The 7,548-nt window shown below is 31.7% G+C and overlaps 1 long non-coding RNA gene across 1 annotated transcript; it reads left to right on the top strand.

Annotated features, from left to right (window-relative positions):
* Positions 1 to 4,767: 4,767 nt before the first annotated feature.
* LOC128296407 (uncharacterized) lies at positions 4,768 to 6,239 on the top strand. The gene is made up of 3 exons (XR_008287027.1): positions 4,768 to 4,849; positions 5,320 to 5,406; positions 6,033 to 6,239. It is a non-coding gene; the product is annotated as an uncharacterized LOC128296407 (long non-coding RNA).
* The last annotated feature ends 1,309 nt before the right edge of the window (positions 6,240 to 7,548 follow it).

Raw genomic sequence — 7,548 nt, 5'->3', positions numbered from 1 at the left:
TTCTATACTATGCAATAAAGGCTCAGAGTCTACAATTGAGTTCCATAAAACGATAACAATCATTTACAAGCTTACACTTAATACTAAAAAATTGCAGACAACAATGACATGAGTTCCATAAAACGATAATACTAAATGCAGTACATGTGTATATTAAATTTCAAATAAAAAAAATTGTTCCTTGACCTGTCTATAATCATAGTCAATAATCTCAATTTACTTAGTTGTCAAATAAATTAAAAAATATTAATTATTTAAAATAAAAATGAGTTCCAAATCATATTATAACTCGGAATCATATTAAGGAAAACCTATCAGAGCATAAACTCAAATTCAAAATCTCTCAACTTGATTTCTCAAGTTAGATACTTATTTTGAACTATCAAATCAATTTTGAATACTCATAAAATAATTTTTAAGGAAAATTCAAAAGAACTCTAATCAATTATCAAATTCCTTAAACTAAATAAAAAGAAAAAAACTAACCCAAATACAAACGCAGTTTAAAATAACATATTTCAAGTTTCAAATATTGAAAACCTGATATTTCAATAGCAAAACACAATTTATCCCTTCAATAGTTAACAACAAAAATCATAAATAAAAATTAGAAAAAGGGTTTATAAAAGAAAAAGAGATTTTCAAAATGAAAAATTAGTATACCCACTCAAGATAAAATACAAATATTACTTGATATTGATTTCTTTCTTTGCATTTGAAAGAAAACACTATTAAATTTTTGTAAAGAATTTCCTAAAAGGAGATTAATTTTAATTGAGAAATTAAAATTAAAAATTGTTATGTATTTTCCACGTTTGAATTTGTGATGGTTTCATAAGCCATGTGTTAGCCATACATTAGATATGTATGTCACCTCATAACAAAATTAACACCATTAGTGTTTTAGGTAATTTATGTAATAATCGACGAGTTTAAGTATAAAATTGCACAAAAAAAAAGTTTAGTATTGAATTAGGAAAACATGTCAAGTTCAAATACCAAATCTTATATTAAACCTTAAATATAAAAAACTTAAAATAACATGAAATAAAAATATATATAAATGTGTGTGAAAGAGGAATCAAACCTAGACTCGATAAACTCACAAACATTTAACCATCTAACTAAAATTAATTATATTAAAAAAGTCGAAAATGTGGCTTAAAGGGAAAACGCGTCTAGCTAGGCACTGGACGCGCTTTCATACACTCTCTTTAAAAATAACCTATTTCCTTACATTTTAAAAAACTTGACCTATTTGACCAATTTTTTTTGCATAAATGACTAATTTAACCTTAAAATTACTTTAATGTTTTTGAATTATTATTTAATTAGATAAAAATTAAATAATATAATCAAAAGTGTAAATTAAAAATAGTTATCGTAATTAGATTTTATTTAGACAAATTATTTCAATTTACACAAATTTTAATAAGGTGAAATCATGATTTTCCAAATAATTATATGAGCTAAGAATTTTTTTTTTTTAAATTAAGAAAGGTACATATAATTAACTTGAACTTGTGCCGACCCATCTAACCCAATAAAACTAGGGTGGCAGGGCACACGCTGGCCATGGGGCACGGGACTCGAATTCCTAATAAATAATTATTTAATTCAAGTATAGTTTTTGTAAAATTTCCTATATGTATAGATAGGGAAAACTCTATCTTAGGCTTTAAGCATTATTATAATTTGAATTGATTGGATAAACTCTTCAAATTTTGTTTAATTTATTTATTTTTTACAACAATTTTAAGGTTTAATATTTCAAGTCCCCATTTTATTTTCTAAAAGAAATTACCTAACATCAAACATAAGGATATCAATAATTTTCGGATCATATTTATTTTTAAAATAAAATTTAACTATACAATAAATTATCTTATTCACTTCATGGAAGACATGTTGAAATTTGACAATCCAATTACGCTTTCATTCCTATCCGCAGATTCAATTATCACATTAAAATTTCGCTCCCTCCATCTCAAATGACTTTTTCAACACCCCCTCAAATAAGTATAAATTTATAGTAACGGGAGGGAAACCATGATTAGACCCATTAAAGAGCTTATTCAAGTAGAATGGACGGGAAAAGGATTCTTAATATCCATGGTAAAGGAAAGGAACCAAAAAGAAAAAAACCAAGTCTCAATCGGCTTTATTCCAAAGCATTGTTGAGTGCTGCTTACATGGACTGTAGAAGGAATTACATGTTTGTATAATCCATGCCAATTCACCATGCCTGATTCTTATTGGTGTTTTCCCTGTTTCACATATTCATTCACTTCAAGCAAAGTAGAATTCCACTTCCAGGAATCCCGTAATGTTTTTTATTCTTCCTTGCTGTTTTTGCTTTAATAAAACAAATTTATCTTTGGGATTAAGAGAGTAATATATATATATATATATATATATGTATGTGATTCCAATGGAAATTACATTCTTCCTTTTTGTTACCCCCAATCCCAAGTATAGAATCATTCAGACAAGGTTAAAGAGCAAGACAACAACAATTGGCTCCGCATACAAGCTCTGTCTCACTTCCCATTTTTCATTTTCCACCATTAATGAGTTCTCTCTGTTTTGTTACTTAAAAAAGCCATGCAGAAAAAGGGAAAGGATTTGCAGAGAGTTGGGATTTGCCAGGGAATCTTCAATTTCATCATCAGCAGCCTTGTTGGTTTTAGCCTGAAACGCATCACGTTGGGGCACCCTATGCCCCGTGGTTCAACCAATGAAGCTCAAGAACCACTCATAAGCCAAGCCAAGCTCGATGAAAACCCAAGGATAGATGATTCCGGTTCTGCAGTTCGGATTCACTTCAAGCAAACAGAAGAAGAAGAGCTGGAGGATTGGAATTGGACTCATGTTGACAAGCTTGGCTCATCAGTTCATGTAGCAGATAAAGATGACGGTGATGATGAAGCAATGGAGAAAAGGAATAAGGACATTCCACGGCTAAATGGCGTTTCGCTTGACACTGATGAACCTCAACAAGTCCATGGGAAAACAGGCCGAAGGGTCATCATTCCTATAACAGATAGTGAAGGTACAAAATCAGCAAAAGCATTACAATCTGATGCCAGAAAACCGATGCTTACAGGTCTGGGGTTCAACATTAATGAAATCTCTGAAACGTTTATTCAGAATACCAAGGAAAGACTGAGCAGAAACATCAGCTTGATGGAGCCAGAAGAATCTTAGTGCATGAGGATGGGTTTTATTGTTTCATGGTTCAACCTGCTGGGTATGGAGTTGATTTTCTGTACTTGTTGTCGTCAACAAATTTAGAATAAGAGTTCCTTTATGAACTTAATATACATGTAATGCATCTATTTTGCTACAGATTGAAATGCATTGTTGATAAATGTGCTAGTTTTTCTTATTTTCTTACCCTTTTTGGCCATTGTTGCTCTTTTCAAAAAGCAAACTCCCCTGATTGGCCCATGATGTTAGCCTATGATGAACCCGAAGTGTTTAATCTCCTCTTCAGCTTTTGAATTGCCATCCATTTCTCAAGTTTTTTTGCCTATGGTTACCCTCCTTGCCTCCACTTATCAACATCCACCACCATAACTCCAGTGTTGAAATAACATAGCTTTCTTCCATTAAAAGTAGTAAGTAGATGATGGTGTTCGGGCGGCGCCAACACTCTTCCTTCTAAATCAACCCTAAGTTTGACAATGTCATCCACCACAAGAAGGTCGGAATCAAAGTATAAGACACGTTCAACATCTGGTGGTAGTATATCAGAGCTAGGTAAAGCCTCGCATATATAGTTCAAAGGTTGGTCCAATGCTTGGCCAAAAGATTTCGATATCTTGCCAGGAACTAGGTTGGAGTGAAAGCAGTGAACTCTAAAGTTGAGGTAAGGGAAGGTCGAGTTGCTGCTAACAACCACTCGAGGCTCGTATTTTCCCCGTCCACAATAGAGCAAACTAGGGATACGGATGACTGAAAAATTCAAACCTGATGAGTTCCAACTCGATCATGTAGGATCCGGGTTTTTTTTAATCGGGTTTTGGGTGGGACGGGTGAGTATAAATTCTAAAATTATCAAATATATATATAAATAAATAAAATATTAGTTTAAAATACCTGATAATAAAATTTAGGAAAATGGTTTCGATTGGTAATTTTTTTAAAAATTGGTAATTTAATCACTCTCAATTTCAAAAGTGACAATTATATATAATTGTGATTGATATAATAACAAATTTAAACCTTAATATTTTATATATTCGTGTAAAGTTGATAGAATGTATCATTACAAGCTAACTTTATTAAATAAAGACCAAATTTATAAAATGCGTAAACTTTGATAGATAAATTTGTTATTATGCTAATAAATTTAGAATTTGATACACTAGTACTAGTGGTAATGTGAAACATCCCGAAATAGGGCCTAAACGGAACAGTGGTTGTGAAACCACTAATTCGAGGTAGAAAAATTTATTTTATTATTATTTTGAGGTTCATGGTATGATTGCATGATTGTGTGAAAATTTCGTGATGAAATTCTATGCATAAAGTGCTTAAGTTGAGGTTAGGGACTAAATCGAATAATTTGTAAAACTTGCATTCTAGAAGTTTTTAGTATGAAATGGCTTTGGAATATTAATTAGGAGGGTTTAAATAACAATTTGACCAATTTTAAGTTCATGGACAAAAATTAGGACATGAAAGGAATTTTTGAAAGTTTAGTAAGGAGGGGCAATTTGGTCATTTGGATATTAAATGAATTAAAAAGGGAAAAATAACACAAAAATGGTCATCTTCTCAATTAGTTTCTGCTGATTTTTGCTCTCCTCCATAGCTGGGGTTTCTTCAACTTTCAAGCTTCATAGTAAGTGATTCCAAGCCCCGTTTTTAATGATCTTTACATTTTTGGAGTCCCGGTAACTTGATTAAGCTTATTCTAGCAATAATTCAACTTAGGGTTCATATTTGTAAAAATACCCATAGCTGAAATTTGTGTATTTTGGTGTTTTATGATAGAATATGAGGTTTTAAATTATGTTAAACAACTTATGCTACTCGGTTTTAAGTGAAAACGAGTAAAAGGGCTTAAATCGAAAAAAAATACCAATAGTCATAAGTATATGTTAGAGTGTGATTTTGATATTGCCATAGAAGGGAAAATTGATCATCATGTCATAAAACATAAGAAAATAGGATGAAGTTTAATTTACGAGCCTTGGGGAAAAAGTGTAAATATGTGAAAGTTTAGGGGTAAAAATATAATTTTTCCAAAGTTTGGGTCAAGGACTGTTTTAATAAATGTGAATATTAAATAAGCTAAATTTGCTATTATAGATCAAGAAGAACGAAATTCGGGAGTAGATCGAGGAAAAGAAAAAGTAAAGGACTAAATTATAAAGTTTAGTCACATTTTGTATCAAGGTAAGTTACAGTAAATAAATGCAATATTCTTTTATTTTACATTATTATTTCCAATTTCCAGCATTTATATATTTATGTTACGAAAATATTTAAAGTCGAATTTAAAGTGAAGTGACAGAGGAAAAGTGTTAGAAAGCGCTGGTTGAACCCTAGGAATGTTAGGATATTAGGGTTGACAGGACAGAACAGAAATGAGCCATGTAAGTCCTTATTAGAAATATGACTTTGGAGACAGGATTGAGCCATGTAAGTCCATATTATATATGGCATTGGAGACAGGAATAATTCATGTAAGTCCATGCCAAAGACATGGCATTGGCAGGATATTGAAAGACAGGAACGACCCTAGTATCCTTAGTATTCCGAGTGGTTCAACGGGTCAGGGTACGAGTTAAATTACAGTGAATTAATAGCAAAGGAAAATTAGATTATATTTATGAAAAAGGAAAGGTCAGGTAAGAAAGAAGGTAAGGGAATAAAGAAGAAGATAGAAATTGAGAAGTAAAGAAATTTATGATATTAGATGATATTATGCATAATTATCCATTATGTTGAATGTTGTGATTTATTTGCTTGTAAGCTTACTAAGCCTAGTGCTTAATCTCTTTATTTTCTTCTTCTTATAGTACCTATCTAGCCACTCGGGGATCGAAGGAAACGTCGGAGGCCAATCACACTATCAAAGAAATAACTCGGTATAATTAGATGTTTTGTTTTGGGTATGGCATGTATAGAAACTTAGCTACTTTTGATATAATATGAACAACGAATGATGTGTAAATACTTGCTAGTGATTAGCTAATAAAATGGCCGATGATATACATGTTTATTAATATATATGATTGAATGGTGATTATCATATGAAAATTATGAAAAATGTGAAAGTAACCTAAAAATAGATTCAAGTAACAGAAATGATGTAACTTTGAAAAATCACTAAAATTGTATAAACATAGTTTGAAGATTAATAATATATTAAATTAAATCTTATTATGTCTATTTTCTTATGGAATAAGAAAAACAAGTAAAGGGTTTGTATTTTATAAGATATCTGAGTTTTAGTGAAATAGGGCCAGAGCGATTTCTGGATCCCCTGTTCCAATTTTAGAAATTCACCATAAATTTTACAAAAATAATTAGGTGCTTTACTTTATATGGATAGAATCCTTATTGAATCTAGGTTTAATAGAAACAAACGGTACAGTCATATGAATTTTTTACAGAGAGAAAAGTGGTTCGTAGTAAGTAGAGGCTAGTGCAGTCAAATTCTAAAACAGGAGTAACTTTAACTAATAAAATATACTAATTGGCTAAGTCAAAAGTTCTAGAAAAATATTAGTAGATATATATATGAGTCTAGTTTCAGGAAAAATTTATGGATCTTAATTTTGAGTTTTGAAACTTGAGAAATGAATTTTTATGCAACCATGACGCAGAAAAATAGTTTATTCCGAAAATTAAAATAAGTGGTTTAGAGTTGTTTAAAAGGTAAAATAAGTTTAGTAACACCTCAAGCTTGACTCTGGTGACGGTTTCGGGCGTGGGGGTGTTACATTTATTGGTATCAGAGCAGGTTTAGTCGGTTCTCGGAACAGTTAGTGTGAGAAAAAGTCTAGCTATACATGCCATACTTGTATTTTGATAGTGTGACGATTCTGATTTATTTTTAAATATTTTGTTTTATAGTAATGGATCCCAAGTAGCTGGTGATGATGATGTAGAAAGTAATGCGCTGCTCCATGAAGAAAGGGCAGCGCCATCTAAGAATAGGCCAAGAATAGTTGATCAGGGAGGAGTGACTCGAGAAGCTCTCTTCCGAGCTTTAAATGATTTGTTTTCCGAGTTCGTTCAGACGAATCCGTGCTTAGACCTCCACCCCTCATGATTCTCGGGCTACCCATGTAGCTCAAGCTTCCCGATCCACAGTGCAGTGGTAAGAGAAAAGCCACCATTGATAGAATCAGGAAACAAGGGGCAGAAGAGTTCCGAGCAACAAAAGATGATGATGCAGAAAGAGCAGAATTTTGGTTAGAAAATACTATCTGAGTCTTTGACGAATTATCTTGTACACCCGAGGAATGTATGAAATGTGTAGTATCACTTCTTAGAGACTCAGCTTACTACTGGTAGAAGATACTTGTA

This window comes from Gossypium arboreum, chromosome 8 (assembly GCF_025698485.1).
Source record: "Gossypium arboreum isolate Shixiya-1 chromosome 8, ASM2569848v2, whole genome shotgun sequence".
In the NCBI taxonomy this organism is placed as follows: Eukaryota; Viridiplantae; Streptophyta; class Magnoliopsida; order Malvales; family Malvaceae; genus Gossypium; species Gossypium arboreum.
This window is presented reverse-complemented; position numbering and strand designations above follow the sequence as displayed.